Below are 12525 nucleotides of genomic sequence, written 5' to 3'. Positions count from 1 at the left end.
GTCCTTCTGTGATGCATTTTATACAGTTTCACAGGACCTCTTGTACCAATAAGATGGTGTCCCTACAGCCAGCCCTCCTGGGAGCCATAATGCTGACAGCCCTGTAGGCTCTCCAGTGATGCAACATAGTGGAGTGAATTTCCAAAGTGTTGCATGAAGTTTTAGCTATCGAGCTCCCCATTTGAATCAGTGGGATGCACACAGCTATGCAATGCTCTGTAAATGAACTCCTGTATGACATGAAGTTCAAATCTTACCCAGCCCACTGGGATTTGCTCTGGTAAATGGAGCTGACACAGCCCAGTGGGATCTGTTATGACACACGTTACTGATACAACCCACAGCCCATTAGGTTGTGCTATGGCCTACAGTCCAGTTCTGGCACAGCCCACTGAAGCCTGGAGAAGCTTAATAGGACTTGCTGTAATCTCATCTGGCATCCCAACAGATTAAAATGGTTTGTTTCAGTGTTGGACTGTGGCTTTCATGGTCGCCATAATCTTGAGAAACAATTAATTAGGAGTGGTGGGTGAAATTCTGTGGCCTGCATTGTGCAGGAGGTCAGACTAGATGATCATAATGGTCCCTTCTGACCTAAATATCTATGAATCTATGAATTATCCCAAGAAGGAACCTAGTATAGTATGAAGGCATGACTTAGGATATACATCTGAATCAGGGCTTGGGTGTGTGTGGAGTGAACCATGGACCCCAATAAAGCTAGGATCTGCTCCTCCGCCTGAAAGTGCATTGAGGACTAAGAGGCATTTCTCCCTCTTGCACCATAGGTATTCCATGCTCATTCCTACATTAGGAGAATGAGGAGGTGCTCTGACTACAATCACTGCATGCCTTGCCTTTGAATAGATAGCCCTGATGTCAACAAAACAGTAGAACAACAAAATCTAGCCACTGAAAACTATTCATGAGAGAGATTCATGAAGGGCCTGCTAAAGGGCGGAGCCAACGTTGCTATGGACACAAATAAAATACATTGCTATGTACATTTCCTCACAAGCCTGAATTTTCTTCCTGGGAAAAGGGGTAGGTTAGTGTTATACCCATGTCTATTTAGGAGCCTCCCAGACCTCTCAGTGACTGTAATTTTCAGGAAGGAAGGTCTACTGCATTTATGAATACAGGTGTAGCTCTGACACTAGTGGTCAGCAATAACCTACTGTTCCACCGTAGGCTGGAGATTACAGCAATGCTATCTTTATTCATTATTAATCACATTTACCATGAGTTATCCCCAGAGCATGACAGTTGTTGTTGTTTTATGGTTGTGCTTTTTTCCAGGGGAAGATCATTCAGTTACGGTGAGATGATGTAGCTGACCTGGCGTGTGGGGCTGCATGTCATGAGACCACAAGGGGAGGCAGTCAGTGTCACCTCTCTTGCCGTCAAACCCTTCTTGAGGCAGTGATGGCTTTTCAGGGGCCTGCCACCAGATACACAAGAGTTTTCTAGGCTGCAACGTAGCAACCCTGAGAAAGGTATGTACGAGCCCCTGTGCATGTATGGGGGAAAGAGAGGCTGACGAGAGAACACGTGTGTGTACTTTGAGAAGCCCCTGATTTTGTAGCTGCTTGTCTGTGCCCTGGAGTTTGTCAGGATGGTGGGGAGAACAGTGTAACTATGCAGAATGTGTGAAGGGAGGTTACATCTTATGTAAGCATGTGACTTTTCCTTAGAGCACAGTCTACAAGCTTGGAGCCCAAGAGGTATCTTCAGATCATTTAACATGACCAAATTAACCCCCAGGGACAGGCAAACACTTGTTTACACAGCAGAGAAAAGCCAAGATGGAAATTTATGGTCTCACTAAAAGAACTTCTCACCTTGTGTACAGAGGAGAGGAAAGAGATAACAATATTTCCCATTGAAAGGAAGTAGAAAAGCTCTTAACAAATCAATACCCTTATTTAGTCAATAAACCCACAAAACACCCCCTCCAGGGGATAAACATGGAGAAAATTCACTGCTTACAAACTCTCCACTTGTGGCCCTTGAGAAGCCGCTTGCTGTGTGGGTTTGTGTTTGTGCGTGCTCTGGGGTGTGCAGCGACAAGGGAGCTCTGTGTAATAAAGGTCTTTGGGGAGCCAACGAATATACAGGAAGCAACAGAATAGCCGAGTGCCTGAATGTGCTTGCATGGGTGAAGGTTAGTTGGGTGGGTGCCCGCATTTCTGAGGAGAGGGGCTTGTGTACATAGCACAAAGGTTAGTAACTCAGGCGGACGTCTCCTTTCAGTTACACTGTGTAGCTATTGGCTTCTTTAGTGTTACACCCAAGTAATGAAGAGGAAAATTGGGCCCTCAGAATGCCAGTATGTCTCTTTGAAGTAAGGAGTCAAATCTGCTCCTTTTTACACCAGTGTTAATCTGGAGTTAATTCCACTAAAATTGTGGGGTTTTTTGGGTTTACATAAGTGTACTTGAGAGAAGAATTTGGTCCAAGTTGCTCCTGGTCATGGGAATGAAAGTCATTGCTAGTGGATGGCATTTCCAAAGGGCCCTCAGGGAGTGAGGCATTGAAAGTCAATGGGAATTGGGTGTCTAATGCCAATTGGAAAGCCCCACCAGTGTCTATATTGATGCTGGGAGAGGGTTGTGTAGATGGGGTGAAGGTTAGTCCAGTGTATCAGAATGGAGTTGCATGTGTATACTAGGACAGAGGTCAGTAGGGAGGGCAGCTGGCTGACGCAAGGACAATATGGATGTATGTCTGCTCGCTCCTCTTGTATTGTGTGGGATGACGATTGGAAGTATGGCTGTCTATACCACTGGGAGGGGCTGGGGAATTTGGTCAGGTCCTAAACTGTGTGCCTGAGGTGATCATCTGGTGTTCCCAGGGCAGGTATCAGTGCTGGGGGAGGGGTGGTCCAAGTGGACATGCCGTTTCATATTTGGATCAAAAGGAAGTCTGTCTTTGTGTTCAAAGGAAAGTGTTTGATCCCCACATAAATAATGTCCATATGCTGTGCATGAGATTGGAAGAGCCAGGGTTCTGCAGGCCAGGACTGCGGGTGGGGACGGGAAAAGCTTTCACATCTCTTGCCTGCACTCTGCCTGAGTCTTGCCAGCACTATTATCCCCGTATTTTGCAAGGTGCTGAGCACCATCTGGAGGGTACTGAGTGACTTCATTCACACCGAAGATCACAGATTTGCCAGCCTCAGACATTCATATGTCAAGAGTCAGACCCACAAAAAACATGAAATTGGTTTAAAAATCATGAGATTTTTAAAAATAAGAAATTCTAGGTTATTTTTATTTACTTTTTTTGAGCCTTTAGTGTTCACGCTTTCAAGTTTTACTTCATAACCATAAATACTAGAAATTTACTTTAAGGGAGAATCTCTACTTTTTTAAAATCACATGACTCCAAGAACTTGGGTGTTGACAAAAACACTGATTATCATAAGTCTGATTAGAGTTGGCAACACAGAGCTGATGGAGGTGGAGAGTACTCAGCATTTCCCAGAAGACACTCAGCATTTTGCAGAACTGGGTCCTTAATCCTTCATTAGCAGCATGAACACCTAATTCACTCACTAATTATTTTGAAACAAACAAAACAGATGAGGATGGGTGTAATTTGGTTTGAGTCAGAAGTGAAGCTTTGTGCCTTTGGATGCAGATTCCTCTTCCATCGCTGTGCAGATCACGGTGAGCCTTCTACGGTGCCCTGCAGACAGTGCTGATCCTCAGCAGAAGGCATGGTCATAGTAGCTGATGGATATACCAGACCAGTATGGTACACAGGTAAGTGTCATGTGTGCTGGGATTAATGGTCACATGTTATAGTTGCGGGCTAATAATAATAATACCTAGCGACTGTCTAATGTTTTTCATCCACAGATCTCAAAGAGCTTTACAAAGGAGTTCAGTACCGCTATCCCTATTTTATAGCTAATACTCAAAACACTGTCAAAGTTGAAATACATATTTCCATTTAATGTTACCTGTTAAATTCAAAATTCATTCATGTAACCGGCCTGGGTATGTGAAACTTCACCAGCTGTCCAGAGAACTGGGAATCCATCAGCTGATGTCAGAGCCACCACCCAAACATTTCCAGCTCACGTTAAAAAAAAGGTACAAGAAATTAAATCTACCCGTCACCAAATAAAAGGCCATAGTCTACTGTTCATTGTTGTACAAAATTCCCATCGACACAAACTTCACTTATCAATTTAACTTTTAGGTGCTCAAACTGGACTCCAATATTGTGGATGCAATTCTGCACCTGCAATTTGCAGGGGCAATTTATTACACCCACAACTAACCCCATTATAATGCCTCATTGCCTGATTTGAAGCTGCACACTGCAATCATATCGCAAGGCTTCTGAATGAGGGCGACTGCATCCACAACATGTGCCCACTATATCAGAGGCAGTTTGGGGGAAATGTAGGCCTAAATTCTTCTCCATCTGTCCTGGTGTGACTTACTGTCCTGCACTTCACAGCATTGCCAGCTCCTGTGATTTTATCATGAGTCTTGAAATATTTGGTGTTTTTCTGAAAGACCCTGTTCCTGGCAGCATGTGGTTAGAGGGAAATCTCAGCTAAAAATAAAAGTTTCTAGATTTCACGGTTTCCCAGAACAGCTGGAAAACAGGCCCCAAACACACCTGGAACCCACTGGTAAGTCAGGAATTTCAAGTCTTCCTCATTGCTGCGCTGCAGAGAATATATGAATCGTTGCAGCTACCAAGCTCTGGCTCTTTAACTCAAGCTGGGGCAGTTCATGCTGGTTGTTCTGGAGGTCCCCAGTTCTCTCACTAGTGTGTCAGTGAAGAGGGTGGTTGTCCCCACCCTAAAGACCCCCAAACCAGAAGACAAGTAAAAAAGAACCTGAAAACATTATTTTAAAAATACTCTCCTGCCTTTGGGGGCCCTGACTCATGATTTTTGAATGCTGGGGTTGGCAATGCTGCATGTATTGGCATCTAATTCTTTACTCTGATCTTCCAATATCTTTTTTAACATAAGTTAAAAAGTGTGTGTGTTTATTTTATATTTACAAAAAATACACGCCCTTATGCCACAAAGCAAAGGGTTCCAGCCAGCCCTTCAGTTTTTAAGTAATGAGTCCAGCCAGGGAACAAATACTATAGTGCTGGTTAGAAAACTTATTCACTACTGCAATCATGCATAACACAACAAGAAGCCACCAGCTCTCTACAGTATTAACTTGCACAAAATAAAGGCAACTAAAGGGGAGTTTAGAGCATTCCCTTGCAGAAGCCCAGGCAGGCCTGGTGCTAGCTGGGCAGAAGGGAAAAGGTAAATTAAAACACGTTAGCAGCACATTAAAGAAGTCAATACAAAGCACAACTTTGACTCAGGGCAGGTTGGTGGTGGTTCTTCTAATGCATATAAAGCAGCCGGTTTGACAGCACTGGAGAGTAAAGCCCTCCATTTATTCATAGACCAGACACAGCTCAAGCAAGGACAGTGCAAGCTACGGCTACTGCCCTACCTTAACTGGAAGCATTCCAGCTCCAGGACAGAGTGGGCAATTCATCCCCTTGGCCTCTTTGCTCAGACTGCCAACAATGAAGCCACTTGTAATGGTGGTTTTGTGACACCTCTTCACTAGGAGCTGACTGAGTCCAACTCATTTCACATAGGCCACTGAGCCACCAGCAGATGATAAACACAGTCACTGCCAAGCCAAGCGTGATTAGAACCAACAGCTTAGCATGGAGTGAAAGGCTAGATAGCTCCTGAGCCACCTCACTCCCTTTGGTAAGATATTGATGTTTGAATACAAGCGCTGGGCCAGATTTTACAAGCAGTTGCCCCAGTGTAAACCCAGAATAACTCTATTAAAGGCAATGGACTTACTCCAGATTTACACTGGGACATCTGAGACAAGAAATGGGCCCATTGCTTCCAAGAGCTGTGGAGAACTGTAGATTTCCTTTCGTGCCGGTGCATCTCTCTGTTAAGTGTCTGTCTGTATTGAAGACCCCATAATGGGTGTTATAGGGCCAGATCCTCAGCTGGCGTAAGTCCACGTAGCTACACTGAAGAAAAATTGATGGAACTCCACTGAGGCCAAGGGCAAATGTTGGTGTGAATCAGTGTGATGGTCAGGGCTGATATTTCCTCTCTATTCCAGTGGCTCCACTTTCTCTCTAGACTTCCCTTCATGCAATAATTCTGAGCTGTCTTGTCAGCACAATTTCGTAGCATGCAATGCCACAGGTTTGCCTTTCTTGCAGTATTTTTGAGCACGCTTTTTGGGATCACTCTTTTGAAATATTGTAGGAATGGCAATACCATGGTATTTCTGCCAGTTCCTATCCAGCTCCTCGTCATGTTGTAGAGCTACTCTGAACAGAGATGGGCTTTTCCGATGGTAGTAATTAAAAAAACCCTAAAGTTTGCCTGATCTTATTTATACTCTGATATAATGCAAAGCCCTACCAAGTAATACTTTCCACTTCTTCCATCATGGGATCTTAAAGTCCTTTTGATGGTTGATTAAATAAACCTCACAACTGCAAGATATGCAGGTAGTGCTATCTCCGTTTTACAGCTACAAAACAAAAGGCACAGAAGAACTTTCTTCAGGGGACACAGAAAGCTTACTCCAGAACTGGGAGTAGATCCCAGATCTCCTGGCACCCAGGCCTGAACTTTAGGCACAAGGCCATCCTTCCCCACAATAAATGTCTGTCAAGTGGAGCTGTCATCTAAAAAATGTTCTGACAGTTTCCTTCTTTTGGAGAGAAGACTGTTGAATTCTTTACTGGGGATAAACACTATAAATCGGCAGGAAAGGAGGTGAAGACTCAGGGCTAGGTTCTGATCTCTTTTACTCTGATGTAAATCAGGGGCAACATCATTATCTCAGTGTACGCTGGATATACAATGGTGTTTTTGAGATCAGAATCTGGCTCCCATTATCTAGCTTCTAAGATTCTATTTGCTCCATGCTGAAAATATAAGGGTCAGATTCTGATCTCAGTTACATCAGTGTAAATTAAGAGCAACTTCATGGCCTTCAATAAAGGTAGTCTGGATTTAGACTGATGTAATAGATGAGAGTCTGGCCCTAATTATCTACTTCTACCATACAAATTATATTTAATGAACTGAAGTACATATGGAGGTCAGGACATTAAAGGCTCGAAAAGGCCCCAAAATATGCAACCTGTGTTTACCCAAAACAGAGACATCTGTATCTCCAAATTTAGAAATGATTTTCCTCTTTCCAAATGGGTAATAAATCAGCAAGCATGGTACATATTTTTTTTCTATTTTGAATTCTGTTAACTGACAATTTAACCTAAAAGCCTTTGTATTTTCTACTTGTACAGCTGTAAATAGAGACTGACAGTTTATTTTCAACATCCTGGGGTTTTTTTTTTTTTTTTTTAAAAAGACATTTGAAATAAATACTTATAGGTCCATGACAGACGGGTAGCTGATGCTCCATAGCAATCTCGTGGAGCTGTCACACTCTGTGATCGGTCTTTTACAAACACAAACACTGTTGATTTCTTATCAAATGTAAAACCTCCACTGCTCTTTCTTAAATGGTTACTACTAGCATGAAATTGACATTGTGAATCACATGTGACACTGACTTGTCTGCCTTGTAATTGATCTGTGCTTAGGAAAGAGACAGAGCCTGTACAAGCTTCAGTCCCAATCACTGACTTTTCAGCACACACCAAACTCCCAGCAATCTGCTGAGGACCCTAGTGATAACAAATTGTTGCAAATGATAGAAAACTATAAGGAGGAGAGAGGGAGAAAAAGAGCTTGATTCATCTAAGGGGTTGGGTTTTTTTTTTACACTGATTCTCTGAGGTGTCAATTTCAATTTCAATTGATTCATTATTATGCATCTCAAACTGCTGTAATTGGCTGCTACAGAAATGTATTCCTTTTTGTAAAAAAAAAAAAAAGGAGGAGGAGGGATGTGAGATGGCACATTAAAGAGGTTTTGGAAGCTGTCTGGGCCATCCTGAGATTGGCAGAAAAAAAGAGATTGGCAAGTTAACGGGATCCCATTCTGTTTGGTTAACCAAATGCCATTTGAAAACAAAAGTCTGTCCGGGTGTCAGTGTCAGAATGAAATTGCAAACAGATCGCTCAGGCTCCAGGAACCGGTGCTGCCGCCTACCATCTAATCGTAATATCACCACCTACTAGCATAAGGGGGCTTTCTTTTCAGTTCTTCTTATTGCGGCGTGGTCATTCTGGCTTGTGTTCAGTGCAGGCAAGGCCATGCTAGAGATTTGCAGATCCCTCACCATTTCTCTCCTCCCCACTTCTTTTTATTTCTCAGTGTCAGCCTATATCTGCCTACTAGCTAACACGTTATCGTTGTCCAAGAAATTCACAGCATTCCTTTCCAGGACAGAACATTACTAATGATTCCTCAGGACTCAGCTCTTTTATATAACACAGGTTAAAGGGATCAAAAAAAGCTTTTCTGATCCTCCCAGTCAGGCAGCCAGAGTTCCTCATCTCTTTGGGTGAAATATCATAAACCAGTTAGTGCCGTGAATTTGGATGACCATATAAAATAAAAAGCAGTATGTTAATTAAATATCTATAGAGAAGCATTGTGTGACTATATAATTATGTTATTATTAGTCAGGAGTTTGAGGCTGAGTTGTAATAGATTATAGCACTCTAAAATTTAATCTGAAATATATTTGTTACCATGGAGCAATGATGTCACTAGTATGAGTGACATCCGTAAATAAAGAATTAAATTAGTTTCTGAAATGATCTAGCACCCGATGCTGTGTATGTGTAAGCTTAATGTTACCCAGGTGAGCAATCTCATTGAACTCAGTAGGATCATTCGCTAGTGTCCAATATATCACGTCTTTAGGGATCGCAGGATCAGGACCTTATATTTTATATCACAGGTTGTGAAAACTCATAGTTATTGTGATACCTATGCTCACTTCTGTGTTAAACATATGTATGTATGTATCGGTGTGTGTATATGTATGTATCAGCAAAGGCTCAAATTTACAGATTTTCAGAGTTCATTGCAAACAGTTGCTTGACTCTGGGTAATCACTGGTTTATTTATAGTTGTTTGGAGGGCACTGGGAGGGGTGCTGTATGTGCTATCCACTGCAAGAAGTTTAACTTAATGCGATGTCACATTTAATTTATTGAATGCACCCAGTTGCTATGGCACTGAGCACATAAAAATCAATCAACAAATAAGTGAAATTGGTGTCAATGGGAATTTTGTACAAAGATGAACAGTAGAATACAGCCCTTCATTTGGTGAGGGAATGATATAATTTTTTTTAACCTTTTTTGAATGTAGCTTTACCTCCTCTTCTTGGAAGGGGTGCCTTGCCAGGTGCAGAGCTATAGTATGTCTGTGTTGATTTTGTTCAAGAATAATAAATATGTTTTTCTTTTCCCAGATTTATTGAGATCTTTGACATTCCAGGGTAGAAATTTTCATATTCAAGTCTAAAACTGACTGGCTAGTGCGACCAAAGGAGATGAAGCTCGGTAACAGAATAACAAATGTATTTCTGAGAGAACCCTTTGAAATGTAATGATGACTATTTTGAGAACCAGGCAGAGTAGAGAGTAAATGGTAATTCTTCCAGGATTCTTCAGGTAGGTGATGGTGAAATAAATCTGGTCAACATTTTCAAAATATTGGGTCCTTCTTTCGATGCCTGAATGTGAGAGTCTAAGGTCATCACAAGGATTTTGCCCACAGTGCATTTTCTAAACAAGTGCTAATCCACAAAAGATGTATTCACAACTGGTTCTGTCCCCCACAAAAATATGTTGTAGGATGTAAGTGTGCAAATAAAATCTTCAAAAAACAAAACAAAACCCCAAAACCAACAACAAAACTTTCCTTCCAGTCAGGCACTATCAGACAGTTTAAACCCTGGTCTCAGAAAAATTAGGATTTTACAAAGTACAGTGAAAATAGTGTATAATACCTCTAAAAGTCACTGTGTTCTGGATTAGAAGAAGGGAAGAAAAATTCCATGGGGGAAACCGACACATAGGAAAGCTAGATACTCCATTTTGGGCCTTGTGGCAGGATGCCTTCTGGTTAAACACGAGTCCCCTAAACTCCCCATAATTGTCCAAATCACTATTTATAATCATCGGAACAACAGGTTTACAAACCAAAACAGTAAATCCTGATGAATAATCTAAGGAGGACAATTAATTACACGTAGCTTCCTTTTTGCTGTGCAGCTGCAGGATACTTCATGAAAGATTTCCAAAAGACATGATTATATTCCATCAGTTCTAGGAGCTAGAGAGTGAACCCAGAGTGGCGACTGGCTCAGACTCACAATGATAAATATGTCAAGGTATCAAAATCATTTATTTCTCCACATACCAGGGCTCAAGGTTAGGCTGAGGCTTACTGCCCCTATCCAAGCACCCAGACGCACAGGGGCAAATTCTCTCTCTGTGGCCATAACTCCATTTTCAAAAGCATCTAAGTAACTTAGAGGCCTATATTGATTTATTTATGGTTTCTCACTTTGGGTTTTTCTTACCCCTCTCTGTCCCACCTTTGTGCACACAGCACATTTCAACCTGCCAATCAGGATACTGTAGGACCTTATGAAGTAGCCTTTGAATCAGGTCTGAAGTCAATGAAAAGACTTCCCTTGATTTCAGACAGACTTTGGAACAGGCCTCCTGGGCTTTTGTTTTGAAGCAAGCCCCACAATGCTCCCCCCCCACCATTACCCTGTAAAGCCCTTGGTGCGTCAAGGGAGTTATTGGGCATGGGATTTTTATCATATCTCCCGCTCCCCAGCTCTCCAACAGGATGGTATCGTTGGGGCTGCTGGAAAGCAGAGGGCTTGGGATACAGATTTTGTACAACCCCCAGGCACTCTTGATTATTCCTGGCCTCTGGAGAGCACATTGTGGGGTGAGGTGTGGAGGAGCCATCAAAGGGAAATACTCTGGACTTTCTTCACCCATCCTGCAGTGTGCAGTGGGAAGGCAGAGAGAGAGGGAGGGCCAGGCTCCTGGCCAGTCCTGTCTTTCTGAAGAGCCGGGAAGGGGGTGGGGGGAAATGAAAACTTTAAGGTATATGAACTGTGAAATTAAATCGAAATACTCAAATAAGGAATCAAATAACAACATAAGCAAAGATGTTTACCAGGGCTTGAAGTTAAATACAGATTTTTTTTTCCATAACACAAAATGCAATAAAGTTCTGCAGAATGTTAAAAATAATGTACAATGGGAAAATGTTCCCTGCTGCCATAAAGCTTGTTGTGCAGTGTCGCTTACCAGGTATCAGTCCAGGAGCAGAAAGAAGCACCTCAGCCAGGATCTCACTGCCCAAAGGAATCACAGTAATACTTAGTAGGCATAGTGCCTTTCTTATCTGCACTGTATCTAACAAACAGTCCTTAATTAATCTGCCATGCAGCTCTTAGAACTGCCAAGAACCCTAGCAAAGGGCCTGCCTGGAGTCTGTGATCCGGATCTATTCAAAGGGTCAAAGTCCACACTGACATTACACCCCTTTGGCTTCATTGGAGCTGCACAGGGTGTGAGTCAGTTCGGAACACGGCCCGATATGCTTCATTGTCCATCTGGACTGTCCAGTGCCTGGTTAAAAGCTGAAGTTTTCTGTCCAAGGAAATTGCTGCCTCACAGAATGCTTATTTCTTGACTATTCCCCTTCTTTCTCCCATAGCGTATCGGACATTAACGCCCCGAACTGACAGCACAAAGGCAGCATCTGGATAGCATAGCCTGTGGCTCTCGAGTCACGGCTGGTGGACTTGTGGCACACTCAGATATATTCATTAAAACACTAATCAAGCAGAAGCTCGTTTGTGGAATTGTCTTGGAATAAAAAAATGGCCAAAGTAAAACTGCTGCAGTCCTGAACTACTCCTGCGATAAAAGAGATTTGACAGCCCAATCCAGTTAACTCCATCCTTGCCTTTTGACTGCGAACACATTTTTGTCTGTTCGCAGTGAAATGTTAAGACTCTACCACCCAGGTACAATATATCAGGCTACAGCAGAGAACAGGAGTGTATTTACTTTGACATGTTGTACCTGGTTTCTTGTTCAGCAAAAAAAAAGAAGAAGAAGGTGTGTGAGGTATTATACACGCTTGGAGGACTGAGGGTGTATTAATATGCACACATATATACATACATATGTATTTATAAGAATATGTGGGACAGACCCTCAGCTGGTGTCAAAAGAGCAACACAATTATTGCCCGATGAGAATCTGGCCATATGTATGTGTGTAAATATTATATAATAATATAACATTACACACACACATATACATATATATGGTGCAAAATACATGCAGGTTATTCCACGCTCATATATATCTAGATATATATGGAATAAACTGCATGCATTTTGTACCTTTAATCTTTTTATCCCTGCCCAGTAATCTAACTCTGCTGGCACCAGTGCTTAAATTCTCAAATGTTTATTTAAACCAGTTCTCTAACCCTCCAACTCTGTGCAGCAGCTCGCCCAACACCC

The 12525-nt window shown here is 42.3% G+C and overlaps 1 long non-coding RNA gene across 1 annotated transcript; it reads left to right on the top strand.

Annotated features, from left to right (window-relative positions):
* The first annotated feature begins 9274 nt into the window (after positions 1 to 9274).
* Positions 9275 to 11839, top strand: LOC140918200 (uncharacterized). Its single transcript, XR_012161110.2, has 2 exons — positions 9275 to 10350; positions 11706 to 11839. It is a non-coding gene; the product is annotated as an uncharacterized LOC140918200 (long non-coding RNA).
* The last annotated feature ends 686 nt before the right edge of the window (positions 11840 to 12525 follow it).

Source organism: Lepidochelys kempii, chromosome 10 (assembly GCF_965140285.1).
Source record: "Lepidochelys kempii isolate rLepKem1 chromosome 10, rLepKem1.hap1, whole genome shotgun sequence".
NCBI lineage: Eukaryota > Metazoa > Chordata > Testudines > Cheloniidae > Lepidochelys > Lepidochelys kempii.
The sequence above is the reverse complement of the archived record's forward strand: the minus strand, read 5'-3'. Positions and strand labels throughout refer to the sequence as shown.